Here is an 18,122-nt window from a genome sequence, read left to right as displayed (position 1 = left end):
TGTGTGCAAGTGGCAGAGTGATAGTGTACAAAAAGCCAAATGGTGTCTTCCCCAGAATGCATCAAGACCCTGTGGTGAATGTGGGTTGGGAGCAGGGAGACAGAAAATAAGCTGGAACTCATTGCAAACCTGTTCCTGCACAGCTGAGCTGGGAATCCCAGGGCTTCTCTACCTTCTTCTTCTCCTCTGCTCTCAGCATTGGAGCATGTGAACCCTGAAGAAGCATTTGGAGACATGATGAAGCATCAACCTGCAGGGAACATGCAACTTCTTCACCTGCAGATGGAAACTCAGCTGGGCTTGTTAGGAGAGTTCAGTGATGTAGGAGACTGGAGGTTTCTCTGTGGGCAGAATCCTGGTGTTCAGGGATTCTTATTTGTTTACTTGATTGGTTTTTGGGCCTCACCTGGCTGTGTTCAAGTGTTATTCCTGTCTCTGAGCTCAGAAATCACTCCTGGAAGGCTCAGAGGACCATACGGGATGCCAGGGATTGGACCCAGGTTGGCTGCATGCAAGGCAAATGCCCTACTCACTATGCTATTGCTCTGGTCCCATGGTTAGGGATTCTTAATCCTTGCTCTATGTCAGATCCACATGGGAGCTATTCAGACAGTTTGAGCTCCACCTCTGGTTTTTATTTTTAGGCCTCAAATGCTGGTGTTCGGGCTTTAATCCTGATTCTGTGCTTAGAGATTCTGTGCTTTAGTGCTGCTCTGAGCACTCAACATAGTGCTGGAGATGGGCCCATGGTTGGCCATGTGTAAAGCAAGTGTGTAAACCTCTCCATATCTCTCCAGTCCTCCATAGAGGATTGTAAAACAGATGCTAGACCTGATTCCAGAACACTGAAAACCTGACAGCTATGCCTGCAGCTGTGCATGCCAGGTTAGAAAGACATCACACCTGCTCTAGAGTGACAGAATCTCTTGAGCTTCATTACAGTGATGCCTGCCAATGTGACAGTCTGGTAGAGGTTAGTTTAGACAATAAGCCACTGCAAGGGACCAGGCTGGATGGGGATGATGCCTTTCTTACCCAAGCAAGAGGATGGAGCATGGTCAGAATAAGGGACAGATGGGAACTTAATGGAGAAGAGAGAATTGTAGGAATGGGTGCAAGGGCCTCAATGATGAAGGACAAGCACACAAAAATTTCTTCTTCAGAATTGGAAGGAGGATGGTCACTCAGATGCAGTCTGTGGGGAAAGAAATGTGAATCTTGTTCTTTAAAAAAAAAATTAACTTTGGGGTCAGAACAATAGTACAGCATATAAAAGAGTTTGCCTTGCACACTGCTGACCTAGGTTCAATCCCCAGCATTCCATATTGTGCCCTGAGCCCAAGAGTAATTCTTGAGCACAGAGCCAGAAGTAATCCCTGAGCACCACTGGAGTCTGGAAACAAGCAAAAAAATAAATAAATAAATCACTTGTCGGCCAGAGCAATAGTACAGCAGATAAGGGTTTTTGCCTTGCATAGAACAAACCTGGGTTCAATCTCCAGCATCCCATATGGTCCCCTGCATCCACCAGGAGTAATTCCTGAGTGCAGAACCAAGAGTAACCCCTGAGTAACACCAGGTATGGTCCCTAAACAAAAAATAAATCTCACTTTTGCACAACACTCTTTCATAATTTTTTGACAACTTTGATGAGTTCTTCAGTACTGGCATCTATCTACCTAAATGTCCTTCTGAAGCTAGGAAAAAGATATTGGATTATACATTTTATACCTGTAGCACAAAGGGGTGAGAAATCTTCCACACTCAGTCATACACCTTAATGTGAATCACCTGATGCAAATTCCTTTGCTACCTTTCTAAACTGGCACATTCTTTTTGTTGACCTGAGTTGGGGGGGGGGGGCACAGATATAACAGAGGTTCTCAGAGGTTACTTCTGGCTCTGCACTCAGGAATCACTAGTGGTGGACTCAAGGAACAATATAGGATGCTGGGGATCAAACTGGAGTTGGCCAGGTGCAAGGCAAAAATTCCTATCTGCAGTGCTCCAGTTCCTGAGTTTCATGAATCTTGATTCCATTCAACATTTACAGACTACACTGACTTCTGGTGTTAAATATCTATGGCAGAAAACAATTCTATACTGGATCCAAATCATGGTTCTGATAACATAAATAATTTTAATATTGTAAGTTGATAAAAAAAATAGTAATAAAAGTACATTGAAGCAATACAATCAGGGGCCGGAGAGATATCCCAGAGGAAGGGTGTTTGCCTTGCATGCAGCTGATCCTGGAGTGATGGTGATTCGAATCCCGGCATTCATTTGGAGCAATTTCTGAGCACAGAGCCAGGAGTAGCCCCTGAACGCAGCCGAGTGAGACCCAAAAACAACAACAATGAAAAGAAACAATACAGTCAACTCATTTGAAGCATCAACTCTATATCTCACAAAACTGATGAATGTGGAGACATAATCCAGGCACTGTCACCTACCCTGAGTGACGTGATTTGGGACACATTTCCCCTCTTTAGAGAAATAGCTCCCCTTGTAGATTCAACCTTCTCCCATTTAAAGTGTCAGCAACCAGGTATCCATCACTATTTATTAAGAAGATGGTTGCACGTGACTTCTTTCTTTATTACATCTCTTTGTAGAGAATATGCTATATGTAAATGAACAATGAATGGAAGTTAAAACAAGAACATAAAATCAGTGGGTATGTACTTAGCTGAAACACAATTGTGGATCTTCAAGGAGATGCCAGTGCCTCCGATGATGCCGAAGGAATCTGTGATAAATGCTTTGGGCTTCAATGGGCAAAGTGAAAGTGTAACTTCACTTGCACATTCATTGGCTGGCAAAAAGATAAGACCGAACCTCTGGCCTCCACATCTATTGCAAAAAAAAAAAAAAACAAAAGATGTGAAAAAGATAAGTACTGCCATAGAAACAGAATCATGTGAAGATCAGAGTGATAGTATAGCAGGTAGGGCACTTGCCTTGCATGAGCTAATCTGGGTTTGATGCAAGATACCCCATATTGTTTCTGGAGTCTGCTAGTAATGATCCCTGAGCACAGAACCAGGAGTAAGCCCTGAGTAACACCAGATGTGTGTGTGTGTGTGTGTGTGTGTGTGTGTGTGTGTGTGTTTGGGGGAGGACCAGAACTAGTATCATCCAAGATATTCCAGATGAAAAAGAGATGACTCACTCTTGAGGATGAAGGAAATGGGCAAGAGAGAGAATTAAATTTGAGATGACACCTGAGAGTGAGTGGGAGTTGAGGGAAAGTATTCTAAGCAGAACAAAGAGCCTGGGAAAAGGCGTGAAGGTGTCGAAGTTTGGGGGTTAGTTAACAAGAGGCAAGAGGCTGAGTAGAATGACAGCTCAGAAAGCAAGTTGGGAGTGGAGAAGCAGGAGGTAAGGAGAAAGGGAAGTGCTGTGTTTCAAATTGTCTTGAATGATGGTTTTAAGAAATAGTATGGCCTAAGGGTAAGGTGCTTGCCCTGCACATGGCTGATTTTAGTTTGATTCCCAGAACTCCATGTGGTCCCCTGAGCTCTCTGCTAGAAATTCAGAGTGCACAGCCGAGAGGAAGCTTTGAAAATCACTGAGGGGGGGTGGTAGTCCAACTTCCCTGTTCACCCCACCACCAATTAAAATAAAATATATTCCACAGTTTGAACCTTGCCAGTGTGAGAGAAGACTGGATAGCTTCTTTAAGAGATGTCTCTAAAAAATAGGATAGAGAGAAATCTCACCAAGGTGAAAAAGCATAAGGAAATGTGGCTTCAAGGTTGAAGAAACAGTTCAGAAGAAAAATGAAGAGATTTGAACCAGTGCCCCAGGCACCAACACACATGCACACACACAAAAGGTGCTGAATAGCATTTCAGTGCCACGGACAGCTCCTTTTATTCTTTCCCTTTGCAAGAATGTTAGATGTTGCAGGCAATGCTTATAAAAATAGCTTCTTGTATAGTGTTCCAGGAACCTTGCATATATTATGCCTTTTACTCCCAAATAGCAGCTGTGAGAGGCAACAGTTAGTAATCACATCTTGCTGATAATAAAAATGCCTCGCTGAGAAATCCCTGACCAGAGCTATAGCAAGATCAGTATTCTACAAGGACGGTTCCATGAAGACAACCCTCTCCCCTCTTGCCCCCATTTTAAAGTGGCCATCTATTGGTTTTCTCATCTTTGTTCATTCAAAGTATATAGATCCAGCCAAGAATTCAAGTTGATTCCCCAGAACCATCACACATTTTGGCTTTCTAGCTACGTTGCTTTATTATAAATCACTGAAAGGCAGGTATATTTGAAATGTGAATATTGGAGCATCCTTCAAGCCTCCTTCCAAGGGATTTAGGTTCCGAAGCAGGATATTAGAAAGTGAAAGAGGCAGAACACGGGAACTCCAGAATTCTCTCAAGGTTTCTAAATTGGTCTTTTCTGGGAAAAGAAACTAGGAGAATATGTACTCTAACATCATATCACCTTCTTCCTTAATCTTGGGGATATTTACTCCATTTTACCAAGCCAAGTCTGTGATTATTTTCCATTCCAGTATGAACTTGTCACTGTCTATGGCATAGAAAATGGATTGGGTGGCAAATAAGTCTCTGATGGAGTTCCTGCTTCCACAACTCGGGGAGTGAACTTCCAACACAGAAGAAATTTTCATTATGGCTTTCCAGGAAGGCTTTTGGCAAGTTCATTGGTCATTGTTCAAGCCTTTCTCTTCTCTCATAAGGATTTTGCAGCTGACTGCAGGTTCTCTCCCTTTCCATGTGTCCTGTATCTGCACTCGTAATTTATAAAGTGATTTCTCTGCTTCAAGACCCTCAATAACTCCTTCCTAACCCCCTATGTAATCACAGATCTTCGCTGAATCTTCCCTATTTGGCTACAGCCTGTCATTCTAATGACAGTTTTCAGGGAAGCTGATGGTTCAGCCAAATGAGTCTGAATATATTCCCCAAATCCACTACTCAGGAAATGTGAATTGCCTTAGCTTCACCTTCTTGTCAAGACAATCCCACAAGGTAAGAGATGGATGAGACAATAGCTTCCTGGACCACTGCTCCTGATGTTCATTTGCTGTAATGTCTTTTCCAGATGGACACTTATATTAGTTATCCTTTGCAACATAATAAGTTACCCAAGTTAGCTGCTTAAGATAATGCATCTTACCTCCCTTTTCTCTGGTGGTTCAGGAATTAGCACTAGCTAAGTGGAAGCCTCTGTTTAGGATTTCTCACAAGACTGGAATAAAGGAGTTAATTTGGGGCTGGAATCTAATCTGAAGGTTTGATTGGGGAAGGAATTACTTCCAACCTCATTTGCAAACAGGATCCTCTTCCCTTAGGGTTGTGTTCTCAGGTTCTCAGTTGCCAATTGCTTGTTAACCTGAGGTTGTCCTCAGCTTCTTTTCACACACACATTATATATGTATAATATATATACAAAAAAAATGTTCATTAAAGTCATTTGTGAAGGAGCCAGGAGATAGTACATTGGGTGAATTCAATTCAGGTTTGATTTTCAGCACCACATGGTTCCTGGGTACAATCAGATGCTCTGTGCAGTCCTGAAGGACCCCCCAAACACTGCTGGTTAGCTTAAAGACTCCCAGAATACTAAGGTCTGAGCAGTATGACATACTGGAGCCCTTGTATTGAAACGCTAATCCTGTTATCTGGGAATAACCCAGAACTCCTGAGCTCTGCCTGGGAAACCACACAAAAGTCATTGCAAAGGGAGTTGGCAATAGCAAAATCAAATCTTAAAAAACTTGACTAGAAGAGGGGCCAGAAAGATAGCATGGAGGTAGGGCATTTGCCTTTTATGCAGAAGGAGGGTGGTTTGAATCCTGGCATCCCACATGGTCCCCTGAGCCTGCCAGGAGCAATTTTTGAACCTACGTAGAGCCAGGAGTAACCCTTGAGCGCTGCCGGGTATGACCCAAAAACAAACAAAAGAACTTGACTAGAAGAGACATAGAGGGACAGTAGTGGGGAACCTGGACACTTTGTTGGCAGTGAAGATGAAATAGTATTTTATACCCAAACCATGGAAGTGGACACTGTTACCTACCTTCATGTTATGTAAACAAAACTCCTTTGTAAACTAATCATGAAATGACTTCTATTCATCAGAAGCAAATTATTCCATGGTCAACAAGTATGCAGTTTACAAATATCAGAATGTGACGATTGCTGTAGGATATATTATAAGCTGCCTCTGATGCCATTTTTAAGAGAGGACACTTTCTAAATCTAAATTAGGAGCCTTGCATATGGCTGACCCAGGTTTGATCCCCAGGCCCCTTACGGTCCTTGAGCTTTTCCAGAAGTGATCCCTGAGTACAGAGCCAGGAGTAAGTCCTGAATATTGTGGGTTTGTTAAAAAAAAAAAAAAAAAAAAGGGCCGGCGAGGTGGTGCTAGAGGTAAGGTGTCTGCCTTGCAAGCACTAGCCAAGGAAAGATCGCGACCGAGGTTCGATCCCCCGGTGTCCCATATGGTCCCCCCACGCCAGGGGCAATTTCTGAGCCCTTAGCCAGGAGTAACCCCTGAGCATCAAATGGGTGTGGCCTGAAAAAAAACAACAACAACAACAAAAAAAAAAAACACACACACACAACATGAATAAATAAAATAAAGCCTGAAACAAAATCTATCTTCCAAACAGATCCTTCCAAGTGTCCTTGTCAAAATAGTTCTTATTCTACAAGGACCCTCTACATTGCTTTCTTTGTCCTTCGGAACATTTGTCTTCAAGCCTGCATCAGATTCACTTAAGAGATTTCTGCCTTTACTACAATTTCAGGGCCCCTAGAGGGCAGGAACTACATCTGTTTCTGTTCCTGCACCTCACACTGCCTGCTAGAACAGAAGAGACGCCCAGTAACTGTTTGATGAAGGGAATTGGCTGATTCTTCTCCTTTAGAAAAAGCTTTCAGCCTTCAATCCCAAACATCAAAAGCAATTCACCCAATGGATGTTGCTCTTGGGGGGCAAGGGGAATATATGATTTTCTCAGATTTAACAAAATAGAGCCTTTGATGGCATAAGAAATAGGAATTTGCCGTCAACTAGAGAAGATAAGCCTGTTTCTCTGGTGACATTCATGCAGAGAAAATATAAAACCAAGTTAAGGAGCTAGGAGGCAAATACCTCAAAAACTGAAGGACATGCTTTGCATGCAAGAGCTCCGGATTCAGTCTTTCCCATGGCACTATCCCCTGAGTACCAGCAGGAGTAATGCCCAAGCACTGAGCTTGAAGTATCTTCTGAGTATACTGAGGTGTGGCCTCAAACCCAAAGCAAAAACAAAACAAAACAAAACAACAAAAAACAGTAGTTCATAATAATAATCAATATTAAAGGAGTAAAATAGAGCCCTGCCCATATTTTAATCAGGCTCACATCTGGCAGGCAAAAGCTAGTTCTGGGAAACATGAGATAATATTCAGGGTGTCTTTGAGATGGTCAGAGTCTCATATTGTGACCTTAGTAAACTGAAAATGTCCTTCTAAAGTACTCATATCCTTGAGCTGGTCCAGACCCTACTATGCAAAAAAATATGCTTGGATATTTCTTTTTTATACCCTCTTTCCATCTGCCTACAACTTCTCCAAACCCCCATCAGATATTCTATAAAACTGAGCTCTCACTTTTGTTCATGGTCGGGACTTTGGAGCGGGAGCTCTGCTAGGTCCATTGGTCTAATTAAAATATTGTTTTTTTAATCCCATTTTTCAAGGACTACTGCTTGGTTTTTCTCTGGCTTTTGGAGGAAGTTTCCATGCCAGCTCCATTGATTTTCCCAAGAAATCTGTTTACCTTTCTTCTCTCACTTAATCCTATGATAGTCTCATTATCCTGGTTCATTGGCTATTCCCATGCTATAAAACACAATCTGGCTAAGACTAGAGTCTCAGTGTCAGAGGTTATGGCTTTGTCGCCCTCCTCTGTGTCTCCTACACTTGAAACAGTGTTCTCTGGTTTCTAAAGAATGGACTACAGGGGGCCGGAGAGATAGCACAGTGGTAGGGCATTTGTCTTGTATATGGCCGACCGGGACACACCTGGGTTCAATTCCTGGCATCCCAAATGGTCCACTCTGCCTGCCAGGATTGGTTTCTGAGCACCGAGCCAGGAGTAAACCCTAAGCATCACCAGGTCAGGCCCAAAAACAAACAAACAAAACAATTAAAAAAAAAAAAAAAAGGACTACATTTTGACCACTGTGAACATAGAATTCTTTTTTTTTTTTTTTTTTGCCTGTTTTTTGTTTATTTTGTGGGCCACATCCAGTGCTATTCAGGGATTACTCCTGGCTCTGTGCTCAGAAATCACTCCTGGCAGGCCTAGGAGACCATATGGAATGCCAGGAATCAAACCTGGATAGGCCATGTGCAAGGCAAATGCCCTCTCCGCTGTGCTATCTTTCTAGCTCCTGTGAACATAGAGTTCAGATCATCAGTTCTGAAACATAACTGTCTCAAGGCCATATCAGTCTGTGATATTAGGAGAGCTGGGTGGGTATCTGTTGTTTCCTTAAATAACACTGTTTCCTCAGAAGAGTACTTTAGAGTCTGCTCAGGGCCACTTTAGCTCTCCAAACTAAAAAATAGTAATGGGATGAGGCAATAGATCAAATTCAGCACTGCTGTAGCACTGCGGAGGGTTGAACTCAGATGCAAGACACTCATGTACCTATCATGTCTTCAGTGAATGTCATTGATGTTTATCTATTTGCTATACAACCAGCCATATTGCAATACGACTAGCGATATTTATTTATTGCTAGTTGTACAATTGACTACTTCTATCATATATGCCTGTAGTTTTCTTTCTTTTTTTTTTTCACAGTGGAAAAAAATTCATTTAGAGTGACATTTCTAACCATCCCCATGGAATCTGGAGAATGGGCCCCTGGTTTGTCATTGGTGATTTGTGTTTAATAAAATCTCCTTAGAAACTAAGCCATAACAGATGGTGGCCCTGATGACGGGCGGCTTAAAGAGATGAGAGGACACGCAGACCCCAGGGACTTGGCTCCTGGGCATCTCAGCTCTGTCACGGTGCAGTGGAAATACTCATGGTCGCTCCCTCAGAGAGGGTTAATGAATCACCGAAGAAATCATTTATTAATACGGACATATGCTGAGGGATACGGGGCCTCATCTACATTTTCCCATCCACCTGTGATTGAAGAGAAGAGCAGGTACTATTGAAAAGAGATGAATTAGGACCCGCCATATATGACCCCCAGGTGCATGGGGATGGGGAATTGGGGGAACAGCACATTGTCTTGGGGTCAGATTGGTGGGGGTCTGATCCTGGTGATAGCACTCACCTTGCACAAGTCCTGAGATTCCCTCCCTCCCTTCCTTCCTTCCTCCCTCCCATTCTCTCTCCCTCCCTTCTCTCTATCCTCCCTCCCTCCCTCCCTCCCTTTCTTCTCTTATTTCTTTTATTATTTCTCTTTATCTCTTCTTCCTTTCTCCCTCCCTTCCTCCCTTTTTCTTCTTCCCCTCATCCTTCCCTTCCTTTCTTCCACCATTTTTCTCCCTTTTCTTCCTTTTTTCTTTCTTTCTCTCCTTTCCTCCTTTGCTTCCTTCTCTCTCTTCCTTTCTTCCTCCTTCTCTCCCTTTCTTCCTCCTTCCTTTTTTCCTCCTCCTCTCTAGTTCCTTCTCTCCCTTTCTTCCTCCCTCCTTCTCCCTCTTTCCTCCCCTCTTTCTCCTTATTCCCCCTCCTTCCACCCCTCCCTCCCCCTCTCCCTCTCTCCCTCCTTCTCTCCCTTCTCTCCCTCCCCCTCTCCCTCTCTCCCTCCTTTTCTCCCTTCCCTCCTTTTCTCCCTTCCCTCCCTCCCTCCTTCCCTCCTTCCCTCCTTCCTTCCTCCCTCCCTCCCTCCCTCCTTCCTTCCTTCCTTCCTTCCTTCCTTCCTTCCTTCCTTCCTTCCTTCCTTCCTTCCTTCCTTCCTTCCTTCCTTCCCTTCCTTCCTTCCCTCCCTCCCTCCCTCCCTCCCTCCCTTTTTCCAGCTAGGCCATAGCAGCAGTTTTCCTATCAGACTCCACAAGCTGAGATGTTCTTACCAGGAGCCCCACCCTTGGTGAAGAGTTTCTCTGCATTTACTGTTTTTGCAGGAAGCCACAGGGCTGACTGCTCTCTGGAGCCTCTTCCAGTCACTTAGGTTTGGGAAGTAATGGGGGGTGGGAGGAATGGGATGATTTCTTTCATGCTTTTTTTTCTTTAGCAGTACTGAGGATCAAACCTATATGTGTCCTGTTTTATTCATAAATCAAAACACTCCCCAATCACTATTAATTCAAGATTGTATGTTCTGAACTAGAGAACTAGAAAGGCTTGGTGGCAAAGCCCTGCCTTTCAAGCCTAAGCTCCAGAGTTTGATCCCTGATATACACCATAGGCACAAAGCTTTGTCCGAAGGCTCTGCTGTCTGGTGTCCCTCATCCCCAACAGTGTGCTCAGTCCCCTGCAAGTATGTGTGTTTACCATCCCCAGAAACAACTACAACAAACTTAGATGGGAGCTACTCCAAGTCCTATGATCAGGAATCACTCCCAGCAATGCCTGGGTGTTCATGTGGTATAAAGTCTCAAATCCTAGTGCTCCCACACACTAAGCATGTGCTATAGTCCTTTGAGCCATCTCTTCAGTTCATGACAAACATTAAAAAATTTAAATTCTGGGGCCAGATCAATTGCATAGCAGGGAGGGAGTTTGCCTTGCATGTGGCCGACTCAGGTTCTACCCCCTAGATCCCATATGGTAGCCAGGAGTAAGTTCTGAGGGCACGGGGCCAGGCGGTGGCGCTAGAGGTAAGGTGCCTGCCTTGCCTGCGCTAGCCTAGGACGGACCTCGGTTCGATCCCCCGGCATCCCATATGGTCCCCCAAGCCAGGAGCGACTTCTGAGCGCGTAGCCAGGAGTAACCCCTGAGCGTCAAATGGGTGTGGCCCAAAAACCAAAAAAAAAAAAAAAAAGTTCTGAGGGCAGAGCCAGGAATAACCCCTAAGCACCACAGGGTGTGGCCCCCAAACCAAAAAAATTAAATTCTGGAGTTAGAGCTGACAGCTCAAGGAGGTAGTCTGCTTGTCTTGCATATGTGAGGCCCCAGTTTGATCCTCAGCACTGAATGGCACTGACAAGTATAGCCCTAGCGTCCCCATCACTACCCACCACTCACCCAAACAGCAGCATATCATCTGGCAAAGACACTGAACCCAAAAACTAGATGGAGTATCCCCAAGGGTAGCCTCTAGACTCCCAAACAGTTCTGGAGAGGGCATTTTTTTTTAAATTCTGACTATATTCTAAAACATGAATATTTTTCATTGACTAAAATGTTTTCTATCTGGGTGTCAGATTGGACCCCTTAAGTGTTGTATTAGAAACTTTAGTATAGGGGCCAGAGCAATTGCACAGTGTGTAGGGTATTTGCCTTGCATGCAGACAACCTGGGTTTAATACCTGGCATCTTATATGGTCTGCCTGAGTCTGCCAGGAGTGATTTCTGAGTGTAGAGACAGGAGTAATGCTTTAGTACTGCCAGGTGTGGCTTAAAAACAAGAAAAAAAATTTTTAAATCTTTCATCCTTTTACCCTGGGATGAAAGGAATCAGAACATATTCCCACTTAAAAGATACTAGGGTCTGATTAAATAATCAGGAGATGAGGATCTTGAGGAAGGTGATGCTGACTTTCCAGTCAACCTGACTGGGCCAGGGGTTGACCCAACCCCTGGGGAGACATGATTCTGGATGCCTATAAGAAGGTTTCTCTGGAGGAGATTGACTTTAGGATTGTGCCTTGAGTAAAGTAGATTGTCCCCCCTGCTATTGGTTGGTTTTACCCAATCAGTTAACAATCTGCATTAACCCAAATTCTTATAAAAAAAAAAAAAAAAAAAAAAGAAGAGTCCTCTTTATTGAACTATCTTCATGTTGGAACCTTGGTTTCTTTTCTGTCTTTGAACACAAACTGACTTTGTCTTCTCCTGGGTCTTGGACCTTCTGAAATTCAGACTGGAACCATGCCCCAGGTCTTCTTCATACTTGACACACATCAGTTCTTCTAATCATGGAACCACCTCCTTATAAAAAATACCTTTTATACTTTTGTGTCCTGTTTCTTTGGAGACCCAACTGATACCAGGAGAGGAAAACTCACTCCTTCCCAAGAATTCCCTCTCTCCCAAAGCTCAACCCTCTAACAAGAGCTTCAAATGCAAATGCCATCTGGGTCAGAACTAGGAATGTTGGGGCCAGAAGCAGTGTCATAAGGTTTTGTGGGCCAGTGGAAAAGCAGTCAGTGTGTCCAAGTCTCACCTAAACACACTGGAGGCCATGTTTTCTAAACCCACAATGGCTTTTAGGCAAACTGAACCTAGAAGCCCAGAGATTACCAAAGTAAACCTCTCTCAGGGGTGGGTCCTAGAAGACCTGTGGTATCAGATGATCAGGCCCTGGCACATAATGAGACACTCACGTGCTACCTATTGACTGCCCAAAGTCCATCTACCTATACATTGTATGGCCCAAGATTGATGCTACAAATATCTTAAGGGCCTTGGGAAGGCCGCTCTCTCCTGTCTAGAGGTAGGATAGAGAATTGTAGACTAAGGAAGGTGGGCAAAGGTTTTCAGTGGAAATATGGTGTTTGAATATAAATGCTCCAATTCTCCAAGGCAGGCAAGAGAAACGTCATCACAAAGAGAATAGTATAAGCAACAACACAGATACCTGGCAATGGTACGTGGGCTCCACTGCAGACAGGAGTGGAAGGAGCCAGGCTGACAGAGGACAAGGTAGTGGAGCTTGGCAACAGGCCCCATCAGACCTGCCACAATCCGGTCCACTTTCTGTAAAGAGATTTCATGGTGAGGGACAGAGAGGTACCCTACCAGCATAGCAATGAGGCTCTGGTCTCTTTTTCTGCAGACTGACTTGCCCAGGGGACTCAGAACTGCAGGGCTGGCCACCGGGGCCCTCACTACTTCTCCCACTTCATTCACACTCTCCAGGGGCACCCCCTCACACCACTAACAGCCAGTTTTCATCAGAAAATTATATCAGAGCAAAGATGTCCCATTATTTAATGCCAGGAAAGCTGGAAGCACTCCCATTTAGACCAGCTGCCTCTTGGGAAGCAGAACCCCTGCTTGCTCCCAGGCCCAGTTCAGAAGGATGACATCCTGGGGCGGGGGGGGGGGGGTGGGATGGGGTTCAAGACTGAGGGTTCCCTTAGTGCATGGCTTCAGAGCTTCACACAGCAGACATATGTTTTCTCCTCTGGCCATTCCCATGATGACAGACCTTTATCTATTCATTTATTTAGGCCACACCTAGCAGCAAACAGGCACTACTCCTGGCTCTACACTCAGGAATCACTCCTGGAGGGCTTAAGGGGCCAAATGGGATGCTGGAGATGGAACCTGGGTCTGCTGCATGTAAGGCAAATGCTCTCTCCACAGAGCTATCGCTAAGGCCCCCCCTTTTTATTACTTCATTTAAACACCATGATTACAAGGTTGTTCATATTAAGTTGGGTTTTTTTGTTGTTGTTGTTGTTGTTGTTTGTTTTTCAGTTACAAAGTTGTATCCTTCACCAGGGCACATTTCCTGCCCCCACGTCCCCAGTTTTCCTCTCTCCTTCCCCCTACCTGCTTCTGGGGCAAATATTTTCTTTCTCACTCACTCACTCACTCACCCACTCACTCTTTCTCTCCCTCTCCTCTCCCTTTTTAGACACTGTTCTTCTCAATGTTGTTCCTGAAGGGATATCATGCCTATCACTTTCCCTTTTTTCAGCACCCAGTTCTTGTCCATAAAGATCATTCGCAAAACTCACCTTCCTAATGCTCCCTTCTCTGCCATAACTCATTCCTCCACTATTTATCTTTAGAGATAAAAAAAATAAAAGTAACATGAGAGACTCAGGAAGAGGGTCTGACCTTGGCAGGATTTGGGGCTTCCAGGGGTCTTATATTAACACTCTTCTTCTTTACCCAAGTTCATAGCCTTGGAAGTGGAAGTGGCAGCCTGGCTCAGATCAGTAAGGTCGAGACAAAAAATTTGCTTTGTGCAGGATCTTTAAAATGTTATCTCTGCGAGACCCAACTGTATCCACAAGGCAACAAGCTGTCAGAGCAACATGGAGGGTCTGACCCAGCACACAGCAGGAGTAGGGGCAGAGCCAGTGTGAAGAGTTTAGGAAACTCTCAGACTCAGTGCAGGGTCCCATCTTGAAAGCACAAGCAGTCATGAGAGCAGAAGGAGATGTTCCTCAAAGTCTAGAAATATCACAGGGGATCTCTGAACTGTTCATATACCAGCTCTACTAACCGCACCCTGACTCCTCATGACAGTGCCATGCAAAATAAAGAGAAACTGAGGCAAGATCCCAGGCTGGGATAAGCAGGGCCATAACAGCAAAGGTCTCTGTCTAACCCATTTACTCATTCTATTTTATTTTTTTATGTCTTGTTTTTTGACCATACTTAGATGTACTCAAAGGTTACGCCTGGCTCAATGTTCAAGGATCACTCCTTGTGAGGTTCTGGCAACCATATGGTATGCTGGAGATGAAATCTAGTCCAGCCCTTTACAAGGTCATACCTGCTGTCCTATCTATGGTCCTGACCTGCCTCACACTGGATGATTTCCCTTTTGATAGTTCTGGGAGCTTAGTTCCACTTAGGACCTCTCCTAACCTCAAAAACAGTCCTCAAGCCCATCACACTGGGTGTGGGCAAAACTGGTGCCTCAGAACCACCACTTTGTATCAAGCCAGGTTGGGAAGACCAAATAAGGCAGTGCTAGGTCAGGGGTGGGTGTGGGCTAGGAGATTAGAGTCTCTTGCCCTCTGAAAATATGCATATATATGTTGTAGATGCCTGGCCGTGGCATAGAGTTAGCGTGATTTTATTATGCCATTATTAAAATATGCCCAATATTATTGTCATAGCTGGTTCTAGCTCTGAGGCCTCCTGCCCACCTTTAGCTATGTCCTGGTTTGAGAATTGCTTGAGAATCTCTGTCTCTCTAACTTTCTATCTCTCACCTTTCTGTTTCTCTCTCTCAATATTACCAGGTTTGACATATCATGACTACTCACTGAATATTAACTGGATTCTATAAACTTTTTTTTTGATGTTTGGTTTTGAGCCACATCTGGCAGTGCTCAAAGGTTACTCCTGGCTCTGTGTCAGGAATCACACCTGGTGGGCTCAGGGGATCCGATGAGATACTGGGGCTCAAACTCAGGTCACCAGCATACAAGGAAAAAGTCCTCCCTGCTGTGCTATTGCTCCAGCCCCAAGAATTAAAGATAATCTTTAATTCCTTCTTGACCCTCCCTACCCATCTTGGGCAACTGGCCATCTTCCCACCTGAATTTTCACTCACCTCTCATAATAGAATGTAACAGTATTTGCTTGCCCACAAGGTTGTCAGCACCAGTAGTGGAGGGGGTGTCTTTCTTCCCCTGTCCCGTACACTCTCCACTCTTGGCAAAGTGCTGGGAATAAGACCCCTCTCAAAGGATGATGGGTTAAGGACATAGAAGCAAGCCAATGGCTCTAGACAATGTTGAGAATGACTGACAGAGGGCACTCTGCTTTCTGACTCCTACAGACATGGCATTTCTGACTAAAGATACTGAAGGGCTTCTGCTATCAGTCAAGGGATTTGGGATAATATCCTGTTTCATGGCTTCCTTTGACACTCTCCAAGTTTTACAGCAGAGTGTCCAGAATTAGGTGCTACAAGAGAGTCAACTTAGAAGGATGTCAGTTATCCGAGGAAGAAAGTCTGTGGGCTTGATCAGCTGTGGAAATTCTGCTTCTGGGTTCAATTGTATGGAACTATGAACAGGAAGGGTCTTGATGAGACTCAGTTGGAGGATTTGCCTTGTGTGTCCAAGGTCCTGATTCGATCTCTGGCATCCTTCAAGGGCTCCATTGACTAAACACATGTTTTCAACTTTAACAATTTCTGAAGTACAAGGACTAGTTGAGCTGCAGCTGAACCTTTGCCCTTTGACAATGGAGAGGAAGAAAAGAGACTGGAAGAAAATAACTGAAATTACTAGTGCAGGATGCTGCAGATTTCATTCCATGAGGGCAGCAGAAAATGTTTCCAAGGAGAGGTGGACTAGAGCTTAGCTGGAAGTGTCCATGAACAGGGGAAGGAAAGGATTTCCCTTCCTGGAGACCAGCAAGAAGCCTGCTAGGATCCCCGGTGTGCCCGTGCTGTCCAAGAATATGTATGTGATGTTGTCACAGCAATTTTATGGCAGGACTCAAGGAGTAAAGAGAGTTGAAGCAAAAAAGGGCAAGGTCCAATTCACATTTGGAAAAGTCACTACAAACCCTGTGGAAAGCAGGTTTGAGGGTGGGAATGGTCCCTCTTTTTGTGGTGCTCTGACTTTCTGATTGTGGGGAGAGGGAGAAAGAAAGACACCTGGAGATCTTCCAGGGAAAATAATACTGTTCCCAAATCGCCTGGCAGACAACTCCGTAGAGCAATTGTTCCAGAGATTATTTTTGAGGCAAAAAAGCTTTGGAGACACTTCTCTAAAGATGGAGAAGGTCAACACAAAGAGAGATACGGTCTCCCTATAAGATGAAGGAAGGGATCCCTGCAAGAAAGGAGCTGGGGGATCCCAGGGCTGCCTTCCTGAATCTACTGTACCTTCTTCTTCACCACACCCCTCACCATCTGTAATTCCCCTGAGCATTCTCCTCCTCATCACTTTTGTCCAGAGGGTTTTAGAATTTCAGTTCTAGGGGGCCCTGGACAACCAATTCACACACCCCTATACTTGGGTGGGTGGGTGGGTGGCTGAGCTAATACAAGGGCAAACTCACTTTATTTTAGCACCCTGATTCCTGAGTTTCTGTTCATCACGGGAACCTGGCTCCTCTTAGCCATCTCTCTGTGGGCCCCAAGTCAGCAGAAAGCACCCCCTAAAAGAGAGGGTGACACTCCTCTCACTCTCCCCCCCCCTCTATTCTCTCTCTCTCCCCTCCCCCTCATACCCTTAGCTATCAGCCAAAGACTTTCCCCAGAAATGTCTCACTCTCTTCCCTCATTCTTCCCGGACATCTTAGAATCCCAGCCCAAGCAGCTAAAACTTGGTTGGCTCTGGAGCCCCGAATTACAAATATTCAATAACCCAGTGCATCAGCCCCTGACTACCCTAGTGGGTTGGGAACTGAGCCCAAAGGATGACGGATGATGGGCCCTGGCTGCAGGACCATCCACTTCTGGCTAGGAGTATCCTGCTTGGCAAGAGAGCGGCAGCCAATCACAAAGGAATATTTTTATGATCTGACTGTGAGTAAATTCACTGGAAGGACTGTTTGCTTTAGGGCGAACAGGAAGAGATTAAATAACCTAAGGAATGTGATGGCACTTTCAGAACTGTAAAATGGTTGTGAAAGCACTTTCGGAAGGGAAGTGTTATGTAAATGAGAGCTAAGAGGGGAGGGTGCTTGGGAGAGATTTCCCTGTCTGGCGCCTGGGCCAGCCCTGTGTTTGTGGAGATGCCCAGCTCTGTGTGCCCTGGGTGGGCATTTCTTGCTCCGTTTTTTGCAGAACCCCTTCTGGGCTGAGCTGGCCCTCTAGATGGCTTCAATTTCAAAGTAGTGCTAGCGGCCAGGGAGACTTGCCATCACTCCCTCCTTTCATCAAAAATCTAATTTCATATGAAATTAGTGCAGTGTAGTAAGTTTGAGGGAACAAAGAATGAGTCCTTGAAGTTTTCTAAAAGGCATAAAAGGCTGTTCAAGGAACCTGACATTTCTCCAACGGATAATTATTCCTGAGGATTGCCTGGCTAGTGCCTTGGGCAAAACTCATAAAATGATACCCTTAAAAACTGGTTTTAAAAAATCACTGTAAATAAATTATAGTTCCAGGAAGCTTTTTTTTTTTTTTAAAGTATTAGCTGTGGAGACCTAAAGGGATAGTACAGGGTTATGACATGCCTTGAATATGGTTGACTCAGATAGGATCCCTGGCATGGTCCCCTGAGCATTTTCAGTAGTGATCCCTGAGCACAAATTTAGAAGGAGGTTCTTTTTTAAAATTTTTATTTTATTGATTGATTGATTGATTGATG

The sequence above is a fragment of the Suncus etruscus genome, chromosome 3 (assembly GCF_024139225.1).
Source record: "Suncus etruscus isolate mSunEtr1 chromosome 3, mSunEtr1.pri.cur, whole genome shotgun sequence".
Taxonomy (NCBI): Eukaryota; Metazoa; Chordata; class Mammalia; order Eulipotyphla; family Soricidae; genus Suncus; species Suncus etruscus.
Note: the sequence above shows the minus strand (reverse complement) of the source record.